Raw genomic sequence first — 13,302 nt, 5'->3', positions numbered from 1 at the left:
TTCTAGACTGAAATGACAGCATTCATTCTGTATGATGTACAGTTTTGGCAGGGACTCAACTGCTCATTCACAGATTTAAAACTGCTTCTGAAGATACTACTTTTAAGGCGGTGGGGAATATTTTAGCAGTACAATCTCCAAGTTTCAGGCCCCAAATTCTAACCTGGTCATCCTACTAACAGAACAGTAGATATTCAAATTTTAATACTGGAAAAGCATAGGGACCAGTGTTATCAATATTTGTTATACATCAGGCATATTAATAGTTGATAACCTAAGGAGAATCTTTTAATATTGAAAAACTGCCCATAATCCCTCATATTGCCTATTCCAAGATCACGGCATCTGGTCCCATCACTTCATAGCAAATAGATGGGGAAAAAGTGGCAAATTTTATTTTGGGGCTCCAGAATCACTGCGGACAGTGATCACAGACACAAAATTAAAAGACACATATTCCTTGGAAGAAAAGGTATGACAAATGCAGTGTGTGCACTTAATCACTCAGTCGTGTCCAGCTCTTTGTGACCTCACGGACTATAGCCCACCAGGCTCCTCTGTCCATGGGGATTTTCCAGGCAAGAATACTAGAGTGGGCTGCCATGCTCTCCTCCAGGGAATCTTTCCAATCCAGGGACGGAACCCAGGTCTCCCGCATTGCAGGTGAATTCTATACCATCTGAGCCACCAGGGAAGCCATGACAAATCTAGACAGCACTTTAAAGAGCAGGGAAATCCTTTTGCTGACTAAGATCCATATAGTCAAAGCTATTGTTTTTCTAGTAGCCATGTAAGTGTAAGAGTTGGGCCATAAAGAAGGCTGGGCACCAAAGAATTGATGCTTTCAAACTGTAATGTTGGAGAATACTCTTGAGAGTCCTTTGGACAGCAAGGAGATCAATACAGTCAATCCTAAAGGAATCAACCCTGAATATTCATTGGAAAAACTGATACTGAAGCTGAAGCTCTAACACTTTGGCCACCTGATACAAAGAGCCAACTCTGGAAAAGACCCCAAGGCTGGGAAAGATTGAGGGCAGGAGGAGAAGGGGTGACAGAGGATGAGATGGTTGGATGGCATCACCAACTCAATGGATACGAGTTTGAGCAAACTAGCGGATATAGTGAAGGACGGGGAAGCCTGGTGTGCTGTAGTCCGTGGGGTTACAAAGAACTGGACACAACTTAGCTACTCAATATCAAGCCTATTCTAAAACATAAAGCTATTTATAAAGAATCAGAGTCAAGAAACTGTGAGAAAAAATTTATGTCAGGAGAACTAGTTGCTAATTTATTAGCTACACAGAAGATTAATAGGAATCCAGAATAAAGTCTGTAACAGCAGATGGCAGACATCTTCAATATTTTTAACAAAAATATGGATAAAGACACAGAAGGCAGGCTAGTGAAATCTAATTATAAAACTAATTTTACCAATAAAAGTTTATTTAGGAAAGTGAGCTAAAATTAACAAGGATGGATGTAATATTCTATATTGGGATTCAGACAGTCTACTGTCTAAAGTAAGGCCAGAAAAGAGTTTCAAGTATTTAGACTCTAGATGCTACAGAAGATGAATGAAACAACAGTACAGTTCTTGCTCAATTTATCAACAGAACAACAGGTTTCAGAACAAAAAGAGTAGTCAGTTTTATTGTACTCATAAACTAAGTAGATTATATCTCCAATGTATTATTTATGAAGAATACTAAAAGCTACAGAATACAAATGCCTTCCACAGTCTTAAACAATATGAAAATTTTATCACGATAAGACAACACTATGGCTAAAAGTAAAGTTGCCAAAGCAAGCCTAATTAAAGTCCTGGTTCAAATCCAAGCTCCACTATGTCCTAGGTTTGTGACAAGTGTTAAGTCACTTCTCTGTTCCTCAGTTCCCTTATCCATAAAACTGACATCATTACAAAAGTCTACCTTATAACACATATGTTAACATGCTGCTGCTAAGTCGCTTCAGTCGTGTCCGACTCTGTGCGACCCCATAGATGGCAGCCCACCAGGCTCCCCCATCCCTAGGATTCTCCAGGCAAGAACACTGGAGTGGGTTGCCATTTCCTTCTCCAATGCATGAAAGTGAAAAGTGAAAGGGAAGTCACTCAGTCATGTCTGACTCTTCACGACCCCATGGACTGCAGCCTTCCAGGCTCCTCCGTCCATGGGATTTGCCAGGCAAGAGTACTGGAGTGGGGCGCCATTGCCTTATTGGTATAAATTACTTGGAACAGAGTGACAGTAAGCACTCAATAAATATTAGCTATTTATCAGGAAAAACCACAAGTATGAATAGTTAGACAGCAGAAAGCAAAAGCTGGAGGACTAGAGGGGAGTTCCTGGAGGTCCAGTGATTAGGATGCAGCACTTTTACTGCCTAAGCCTTGGTTCAAACCCTGGCTGGGATCAAAGATTCTACAAGCCTCACCATATGCCACCACTCCCCAACCAAAAAAGTCCTGGAAAGTAGGATATTCCCCATCATTGTTACACATAGAGGCTTGAAGCCCAACCGTTAGGTGGACAGCATTTTGGCCCAAAATCAGTTCTAATATTCTCTGACTACAGAAAAATTGATTTGTCTGTCAGTTTCAGCCTACACAACTGTTCCATTACTACAACTAATCTGATTAGTTCAACTGTAATATTTTAAATATTAGGTTTAGAAATGATTTCAACTGCAATAAGCTAATTTTTCATATTTACAACAGAAGAAAACTGCTACCCAACAAAAGCAAGCCAAAAATATTGACAATGGAAGTATCAATGAAAAGAGTACAATAATAAGCAGAAAGATTTGGATTTCTTCTAAGTGTTTGTGGATACTTTTAATTTGTAAAATCTGTTAAGGACTTACTTTTAAGAACTGTTTCTTGTCCTTTAAACAAATATTCTAGCAAACACAAACTCTTTTAAAATCTTCGCACAGATCTCACAGTGTTATAACTCTTTCCTTAATCACTCTTAATTTTCCTTCAAACCGTGAAACAGAAAAAGAAATTTAGTATTAATCTAATTTTCCTCTTCCTGGTGCAAGTGGTAAAGAATCCTCCTGCCAAAGCAGGAGATGCAAGAGACACCAGTTTGATCCCTGGGTCAGGAAGATCCCCTGGAGAAAGACATGGCAACCCAGTCCTGTGGGTTCTTGCCTGGAAAATTCCACGGACAGAGAAGCCGGGTAGGCTACAGTCCTTGGGGTCGCAAAGAGCTGGACATAACTAGCACACACACACGCACACACACACATCTGTCCCTTTGATCCTTAACGGTCTAATTAACGACAGGCTTATTAAGTCTACTAAGAGAACTGTATGATCCAACATCCGCTGGATTATAGAAAAAGCAGGAGAGTTCCAGCAAAACATCTATTTCTGATTTATTGACACCTTTGACTGTGTGGATCACAATAAACTGTGGAAAATTCTGAAAGAGATGGGAATACCCGACCATCTGACCTGCTTCTTGAGAAACCTATATGCAGGTCAGGAAGCAACAGTTAGAACTGCACATGGAACAACAAACTAGTTCCAAATAGGAAAAGGAGGATGTCCAGGCTATATACTGTCACCCTGCTTATTCAACTTATATGCAGAGTTCATTGTGAGAAACGCTGGGTTGGAAGAAGCACAAGCTGGAATCAAGATTGCCGGGAGAAATACCAATAACCTCAGATATGCAGATGACACCACTTTATGACAGAAAGTGAAGAACTAAAGAGCCCCTTGATGAAAGTGAAAGAGGAGAGTGAAAAAGTTGGCTTAAAGCTCAACATTCAGAAAACTAAGATCATGGCATCCGGTCCCATCACTTCATGGCAAATAGATGGGGAAACAGTGGAAACAGTGGCTGGCTTTGTTTTGGGGGGCTCCAAAATCACTGCAGATGGTGACTGCAGCCATGAAATTAAAAGACACTTACTCCTTGGAAGGAAAGTTATGACCAACCTAGACAGCATGTTAAAAAGCAGAGACATTACTTTGTCAACAAAGGTCCATCTAGTCAAGGCTATGGTTTTTCCAGTAGTCATGTATGGATGTGAGAGTTGGACTATAAAGAGAACTGAGCTCTGAAGAATTGATGCTTTTGAACTGTGGTGTTGGAAAAGACTCTTGAGAGTCCCTTGGACTGCAAGGAGATCCAACCAGTCCATCCTAAAGTCCATCATTGTTCATTGGAAGGAATGATGTTGAAGCTGAAACTCCAATACTTTGGCCACCTGATGCGAAGAGCTGACTCATTTGAAAAGACCTTGATGCTGGGAAAGATTGAGGGGAGGAGGACAAGGGGATGACAGAGGATGAGATGGTTGGATGGCATCACCAACTCAACAGACATGAGTTTGCGTAAACTTCAGGAGTTGGTGATGGACAGGGAGGCCTGGCATGCTGTGGTTCATGGGGTCGCAAAGAGTCAGACACAACTGAGCGACTGACCTAACTAACTAACAGAACTATATAATCTCCTGATTTCTCCACTTGCAATTTCTGTTCTAGAACCTTATCTTACTTAACACTGCCACAGTAAATCACCCAAACTGCATAGCTCTAATCCAGCAATCTAGCTTTAAACAAAATTCCTTAGTTGAGATGTATAAACATTAATCAGCATTTGCCATAAAGAAAAAAAAAACTGTCCAATAATGGCAAAGTATAGTCAACTGTAGCCTTATCTATTTGAAATAATTATGACAAACACTAGGGGGAGGAGGAAGAGAGAGGAAGAGAAATGGAGAACAAAAATGAATGAGTATAAGAGCTCTGGTCAAGGCTATGGTTTTTCCAGTGGTCATGTATGGATGTGAGAGTTGGACTGTGAAGAAAGCTGAGCACCGAAGAACTGATGCTTTTGAACTGTGGTGTTGGAAAAGACTCTTGAGAGTCCCTTGGACTGCAAGGAGATCCAACCAGATCATCCTAAGGGAGATCAGTCCTGGGTATTCATTGGAAGGACTGATGCTGAAGCTGAAACTTCAAGACTTTGGCCACCTCATGCAAAGAGTTGACTCATTAGAGCGGACCCTGATGCTGGGAGGGATTGGGGGCAGGAGAAGAAGGGGACGACAGAGGATGAGATGGCTGGATGGCATCACCAACTCAATGGACATGAGTTTGAGTGAACTCCGGGAGTTGGTGATGGACAGGGAGGCCTGGCGTGCTGTGATTCATGGGGTCGCAAAGAGTTGGACACAACTGAGCGACTGAACTGAACTGAACAGAAGCAAAAACCAGCTGACGATAATTTTCACCTTAAGTCACTTCTGAGCAAGATGGAAAGGTAATTAAATTAACAGACTATCAACATGGAATATTAACCAAATATAACATTAAAACTACCTAGAACATGTAGAATCATAGAAAAACAAAGGCAACCGCCATATTCGAATGAGAGCCATTCTAAGAAATCTTGTCGATTTTTTGTCTTTATCAGAATACTGTTGATTATTAAAAAAAGAAAATTTATTCATCTAAATAATGCCTCTGCTAAAAATAGCAATTCTTCCTTCAGGATTTTACAGGTAAAAACTGCAGGAAACTGTATTACTTTATGTCACATTTAGTCCCATATTTTCACCATATTGACATATTTCAGGAGTGCACTACAACCAGGAACTTAGAGGTTAATTTAACAAAGGCCTAATCAAGTATAGGTCAGGCACTATATATCTAGGGCGGGTGGTGGCCCTGTTCAATTCCCCACCCTACTTGCCCTTTTGAATGACTAGTCATCTACACTCAACTTTATCAACACTCTCCAACACCCTGTAATTCTTTTATGCTCCTGAAATAACTAATTTGACTGTCAGTGCCTGTCAATCCTCCTCAATCACAAGTTATCTAACTCTTAAACCTCAGTGCCTTTTTAGAGTACCTCTTCATGTTCTATATTCTATCAGTCATCAAATTCTACAACTTCTCTGATCAATCACTTCTCAACTCACATTTCTTCTAGGTCTCCACCTAAATTGAGGCTTTCATTTCACATCTGGATTATCTAATGAGAATGCCTATTGACAGACACTGTTGACATCTGGCCCCCATCCCGTCAGCTCATCTTGAGCTGGCACAGAATATTCTGCTAGCTTCCCAACGTCAATTCAACACTTCTCTGCTTCTAAGTTCTTCAGCCAGACAAGAGCTTGCCCAGCCCTAGCTAAACAACAGAAGGACAATCTCAATCAGTGAGGCCTGGGAATAGGTAGAAAAACTCCCCAGCTACCTCTCAGCTGCTATGACAATTCTGAGGCAGTTCTACAAAAACTTCCACAGGATTAAACCCCCAGTTGCCCATCACTGGCTTTTTCCCCATTCCTGACTATTTACCCTTGTGCTTCCTGGCATCTCACCTGCATTCACGTTATATCCAGGTCTGCTTTCAAGATAGCACTTCAGAGGAACTGTAAGAGTTACAAAAGCGACACTATCAAGATCTTGCTTAGCCTAAAGCTGCCCAAGTGTTCTCTTGGTCTCAATCCTCTCCCAAATCACAGCTCATTCTGCATTCATGTGGACCACATACTGTGCGTGTGTGTTAAGTCGCTTCAGTTGTGTCCGACTCTTTGTGACCCTATGGACTGTAGCTCACCAGGTTCCTCTGTCCATGGGATTTTCCAGGCAAGGACACTGGAGTTGGTTGCCACGCCCTCCTCCAGGGATCGAACCTTAACTTAAGTCTCCTGCATTGGCAGGGTTTTTTCTTTTACCACTAGCACCACCTGGGAAGCCTGAAACACACACCTCTTCTAACAAAACATCTTCAATGAAGGCTTTCGAGATTTGTCTTTTTCATCTCTTTTTCATCTACTACTAGCTTATACAAACCATAACTTATTATCAGCCAAATTGCTCTACTGATCCTTTCTCAAATATAAGTTGTACCTTCCCAGGAACGTGATAATCTGTTCATTAGAAATGTCCTCCTGTTGAAAATTCTGCAAAGCTCACACATGTCAAATATCATCTCTATCAAGATTCAATCACAAGTAATGACTTCCTCACCTAAATTCCTGATTATAATACCACAGCATGATAATGATACCATAAATACCTGATTATAATACCACAATATCGTATACAACCTTACCATAGTTGTATAAAAAATTACCCAAGCCTGACTACAAACCTGACTCTAAGGGCTGAAACCGTGTTTCACTCTTTTTATTTTCCAGAGGGCTTTCCCTGATAGACCCACAGAACCTGACCTACTTGGCATTCTAAAGTAACTTTTGAAAAGAACAGTTATATTGACATATGCATTGTCTCTTAAGTATTAGTTCTCCTGATACACACACGCTCACACACGCACACTACATTGTACAAAATTCATGCTTTTTATAGACAAACCAACTGTACTCATCTCATTCTCTTTGCAACTACTTATCAAAATGCTCCTGAAATTGCATTCAGACTTAAAAAGAAAAGTTTAAAAACTACACGAGGGACTTCGCTGTAGTCCAGTGGTTAAGACTCCAAGTTCCTAACGCAGGGGGCCTGAGTCTGATCCCTGGCCAGGCAACTAGATGCCACATGCCACAACTAAGACCCAGAGCAGCCAAATTAAAAAAAAAAAAAAAAGTCAAACAAAAAATCTACACTAAAAAAAGCTGCTATTTATTCCTTTACTTTTTAGAAATGACTACTTTTCACATTTCTCACCAAAAATCTTTCACCATTTATGCGCTTCATTTCCTTTAAGAGTCCACAGTCTGTCACATGTTACAGTTCACTGTGCTCCAAAATCTAGCTGAATTCCAACTTATATCAAAGGTTATTTCAGCAAGATTATTTCAGGCTTTAGAGAAACTCTAATCCTTCCATAATCTCAAAATGTCTCTGTTGTGGAAAAAGGCTTTACTTCTTGGAATTCCTAACTCAGAACAGGCATGAGGATCAAATAAGACTGTATATTTGAAAAGTCACTGAAGATTATAACAGCAATACATAAACGTTAAAATTATCTCCACAACACTGCATTTCAAAGGATTAAAATAACTTATCTACTACAATCTAATGCCATTAAATGCATTTATGTTTTTGGTTACAAATAGGTTATAAAGAATCACAAAAGATAGAAAAGTGAAAGCTGGCTCTAAACCAGATCAAAAATAAGAAGCAATCTTAAGCCGACTATCTCTCTTGCATATGGCAAGAGGTCAAATAATTTATTTCTGGAATATTTCTTGTACCGTCCATTTTTTTCAATCCTGCCAAAGTAAAGTAATATAAAGCCCCTGGTGTAGTACAATTTATTCCTAATACTTTTTCTTAAGATTAGCATTGTCTTTCAATAAGATTCCCATTTCCCCCCATGTTTATATTAACAGCATGAATTCACTAACAATATTCATATTATGTTCAGACCAAACAGCTTATTTGCTTTGGTCAGACCTTTCCAGATGATACATTTGCTTCAACCAGAAACGAACTAGGACAGCCTCATTTTATTTTGAAAGAGATTTTCCTTAAAAGAAAAATAATCTGATCAAACTAAAAAATTCTACAATTCTATACATCTATTAAGCAAGAAGTCTAGAGATCCTTGTAAAATTCAGCGTCAGTTTAGAGCCTACGCGCCTGCTGGTGTTGTCACCACTGTCCCAATTTTCCTGGCCTTATATTGATTATATGAAAACGTAACCCCTAAAAATACTTGAGTGTAAAGCACCAGAGTCATCCAACAATCATTCAAAAGAAGAGCATTTCATCGTAGGTAAATATATAAGAGTAAAGGTCTGGGAAACCACACATCATGGAAACTGACTCAAACAAAAGCTGCGGATGGACAGACAGCAAGGGCTACCGTAACCTCTCAAAACAGTCGGGATTAAATATGCATCGAAGAAAAATTCCAGGGATGACGACACCTAGGTTTTCCCGCTGACAACAAAGAATAACGGAGCCCCTACGGCTGCACGAATGGGTCCGATCACCCCAACTGCGCCGCAAAGCGAAACCAGAACCCCGGAGCCAGCGCGCTGCGGGGCTTCCAGTCTTCCGCGCCCACCCTGCGGGGCTGGCAAGCTGGAATGCGGACAGAGGAAGGTGCGGAGACCTTCTTAGGGATTCGCCTCACCACCACTCCTGCCTTCCAGGGAAGCGCCCCCTGGGAACCCTTCCTCAAATCTACGACTGACTCGCGTCCTCCGCCGACCCCTACCGGGGCGGCCACCAATCATCAGCGCAGAGCACTGGAGGGGCCTAGGCCTTCTACCCACACGCGCGCTCACCACCATCCGGAATCAAGAAAAAGAGGCCGCTACAGCAGCCACAGCCCCGGTGCGCGGCAGCGAGAACCCAGATCGGCCCCTGGCTGCAGGCGGGCGCCCTACGGCCCTGCGCCCCTCCCAGCAGCGTCGCGCTCACCTCCAAGGCCTTCCCCACGGGCCCCGCCAGCGCGGCCAACGGTGGCCTGTGGCCGCACCTTCACCAACTCCTCTTTTCTTCTCCTGCCCTAGGAGACGGGAGGCTTCGCGTCCTGGGCGCCGGAAAACAGCTCCGTAGCTTAGCCCGCGGGCTCCCCGCCTCCCGCACCCGCCACTTCCCGCAGCAGCTACCGCTCCTTCCGGTGTCTCTGCCGTCGCCGCAGGCGTCTGGGGAGTTGCGGGAGGGCGGGGAGGGCGGGGAGGGGCGGGGCTACGAGGAGAGCCCGCCCCGCCTCTGGGGCGTGGCCGCGGCGGGTCCAGGTGCGGAGACCCAGGCTGCTGTCCCCGCTGAGACTCCCTAAGGATCTAGCGGCTCGGCGGGGAGCGTGTACCTGTAGAGCAGTTTTAGATTTGGGACACTTTTCGTTTCTGCACGAGTTCTCGCCCTCTTGTACAGTCACACTGTTAAGTCACCATTAACAGGTCTGTCTCGATGCATTACAGAATTTGCGTTTAGGGTGCCCACTAAAGGGGCAAAGAAATCAGTTTACTTAATTCAACACTTTTTTCTTCCTCTCTTTCTTCCCAACATCTTAGGACCTAGACTCTCTGATAGTCATTGTGTTTCTTTTTCCACATCTACAAAGTAGAAATTCATCTCTCCCATTTTCCCTTAGGCCAAAAATCAAGATCAGATCAAATATTTATTGAAACCTTAGTATCTGCTTAGTGGCTAGAGCATTTAAAGAGATCTGCCTTCTATTAATAATTTATGGACCTGTTAAAATCCATTCAATTGATTAATATACAAACAATAAAACAGTTAATATTAATTGTTCCAATTGTCAATTTCAAGGTGTCTGTTTATCTCTAACTTTTTGGTCTCCAAAATGGGAGCTTGTACTCAAGTGTTATGTAAGATGATCAATCTCTGTCAGAAACAAATAGAGAATATAGGAGCTTCTAATTCTATTCACATGGTAAAAATGAAAGAAATTAATTTTTGCCATCATCTTATGTAGGGATTGACACCAAGTCCTCAGTTTGCACCACAACCTATCCTGGGTTAACTGACGGTCAGCATATTTCAAAATATTGCAGTTTACATGCTGGAAGATGTCAGAAATGTGTTTAATTTTTATTTCATGAAACCATCTTTTCCCTGATACCTTGTAGCAAAGTACTGTCTGACAAAAGGGGAGTTGTATAGGTTTATTTGAAAAAAGACAAGTGTTTTACATTTTAAAATTTTATGAACCTTTCTGGTGATAAGTGGCTGTTGCAACAAAACAACTTTTTAATGTATACATTTCCCTATGGCCCTAGAGTAAGAGCTGTATTTCAAAAATGAGTGAGAACTGCTTTTTGAAAGAAACTTGTGCAATGAAGAGAGCATTTTGAAAAAGGTTTGAAACTGTTTCCATTATTAAGTAATACTGCTGGCAAAAATTGGCACCTATTAAAAAGTCATCTCTGCATCAAAAGACACTATAAAGAGATGAAAAATTTAAGTCAGCAAATAGGCAAAAATATTTGAAATATGTATCAATGTAACCAATAAAGGGCTCATATATAAATGTGTATATACATATATATATTTCCATGAATCATTAAGACACTATAATAGACAAAAGACAAAAGTAATTCCTCCAAAAATTCCTGTGTTGAAAATGTATCAGTTATGTTATGTTATTACAGAGTTCGAGCAAATTTAACTCAGATCAAAAGTCTTCCCACCAACCTGCTTAATAACCAACATCCTCTTTTCCTCTTTGACTTATCTGTCCTTAAGGAATTCTAGGACAAAGGGAAAACAGATGATGTGACTTTTCAAGGCAGGTGTGACTCATTGCCTAGATAACAGGCAACCGCCTTTCATTTGGACACCAAGTCAAGTCCCTGCTATGGATCAGTCCTTAAAAATGAAGCAAATTCACACTGACAATGCAGTAGCTTTCCCACTTTTAACTTTCGTGGATTCCCACCCTTCCTGCCAACCCCTGGTTTACATTTATCCTTTTATCCCTATATATCTAGAATCCTTAATTCCTTACTTTTCTTCAAACAATACCTCAACAATAGGCTATAAGAAAGGATGCTGTCACTGGGAAATCTATCAACTCCCTCTCAGACAGGAGAGATTATACATTCCATAGAGTGGACACCAGCTGAATCACATTAATTTTGGCACAGAACTCTGGAAGTGCCACTTGTGTCCAGCCTGATGTGAACTGTACACCCTGAAGTCATGCATCAGGCCAGATAGTGAAGGCTCTCCAAATTGGGATGCGGGGTGGAGCAGAGGGCAGGGAATAAACATCAAAACAAACACCTTCTCATTTTTGCAACTAAGGGCAAGTAAAATAGCAAAGCACAAAATATACATTTCAGTGCTCTTTAAAAGCCTTTACAAATGCTGTTCCCTCAGATGCACTTGTATCAGATATAATTTGACCAGATACTCCAAACTCCAATCCCTCATTTGCCTAACTCCTACCTAGATATTCCCTGCTTAAAGTAGCACTCTTGAGAACTTCCCAGGTGGTCCAAGCAGTTAAGAATCTGCCTTGCAATGCAGGGGCTCAGGTTTGATCCTTGGTCAGGGAACTAAGGTCCCACGTGCCACAGAGCTACTAAACTGATGCATCACAACTGGAGAGTCCCTCAGCCCCAGTGAAATTTCATGTGCAATTTAGGACCTGACACAGCTGAATAAATAAACATTAAAGAAAAACAAAGTAGCATTCCTAAAATAAAGTAGCACTCTTGACTCCATTATTTCTCATTTTAGTATCCCATTTGTTTCCTTCAGAGAATTTATTATGAATTTGAATTATTTCAAGATTTTTGTGTGCATTTAATTCTTTGCCTATTTTCTCTGAACTGTATTTCTCTCTTGTTCTCAATATTCTCAGAGATTAGTACTGAAGGACATAAACCTTTGTTGGCTTTCAACTGGGGGCAGTTGACATCGGCCCCCTGGCGGATATTTGGCAACATCCTTCAAGAGGACTAGAGAAAAAAAGAATTACATTCCTTTGCATTAACCTGACAAAGGAGTCCAAAATGTTATTAGTGACACTGTTGAGAAACCCTGTTTAAACTAAAACTGACGCTTTAGAATACGTCTTTGGTTATAAGTGATAGGTAAGATAAGGTAAATAGTCGCTCAGTGGTGTCCGACTCTTTGCAACCCCATGGACTATAACCCCCAAGCTCCTCTATTCATGGAATTCTCTAGGCAAGGATACTGGTGTGGGTAGCCATTCCCTTCTCTAGGAGATCTTCCTGACCCAAAGATCAAGCCAGGGTCTCCAGCATTGCAGGCAGATTCTTTACCATCTGAGCTGCTGCTGCTGCTGCTAAGTTGCTTCAGTCGTGTCCGACTCTGTGCGACCCCATAGACGGCACTAGAAAGCCCCAATAAGTGACAGAAATCTAATTAAATCATGGTTCCTAATTTGATGAACACACTGGATTTGGTAGGGAGCAAGCAGAAAACAAATTCATTCTCTCTCATTATTGTCCCTGAATATCTCTAGGGATCCCTCCCTATTCCTCAGACAAAATCTTAGTCAAAGCCTTTAGTTTTTTCCCTGGAATTATGATCTCTTTAATATTCATTTTTTTGAGTTTGCCATCTTACAGGTTTTGGTTTTTTTGGTCATGCCACACAGCTTGTGAGATCTTAGTTCCCCAACCAGCGTGACAAAACTCTCTTAGCATTTTCCCTGCTTCATTTTGTACTTCAAGGCCAAACTTCCCTATTATTCTGAGTATCTCTTGACTTCCTACTTTTGCATTCTGATCCCTTATGATGAAAAGAACATCTTTTTGGAGTGTGAGTTCTAAAAGATCTTATAGGTCTTCACAGAATCGGTGAACTTCAGGTACTTCAGCATCAGTGATTGGGGTATAGGCCTAGATTACTAT

General features: G+C 41.3%; 1 protein-coding gene across 2 annotated transcripts in view; it reads right to left on the bottom strand.

Moving 5' to 3' along the window:
• Nucleotides 1–9,570, bottom strand: part of USP33 (ubiquitin specific peptidase 33) — a 59,380-nt gene extending 49,810 nt beyond the window's left edge. Inside the window, exons 1-3 of one of the 2 annotated variants that reach the window (XM_044944826.1) lie at nt 9,371–9,570; nt 6,355–6,405; nt 6,063–6,161 (exon numbers count right to left, since the gene is read on the bottom strand). The gene's annotated coding sequence lies outside the window, so the exon portion shown is untranslated. The remainder of the gene's footprint in view (nt 1–6,062; nt 6,162–6,354; nt 6,406–9,370) is intronic. The other variant, XM_006068426.3, reaches the window with a different exon arrangement.
• Nucleotides 9,571–13,302: the final 3,732 nt, after the last annotated feature.

The sequence above is a fragment of the Bubalus bubalis genome, chromosome 6, assembly GCF_019923935.1.
Source record: "Bubalus bubalis isolate 160015118507 breed Murrah chromosome 6, NDDB_SH_1, whole genome shotgun sequence".
NCBI lineage: Eukaryota > Metazoa > Chordata > Mammalia > Artiodactyla > Bovidae > Bubalus > Bubalus bubalis.
The sequence above is the reverse complement of the archived record's forward strand: the minus strand, read 5'-3'. Positions and strand labels throughout refer to the sequence as shown.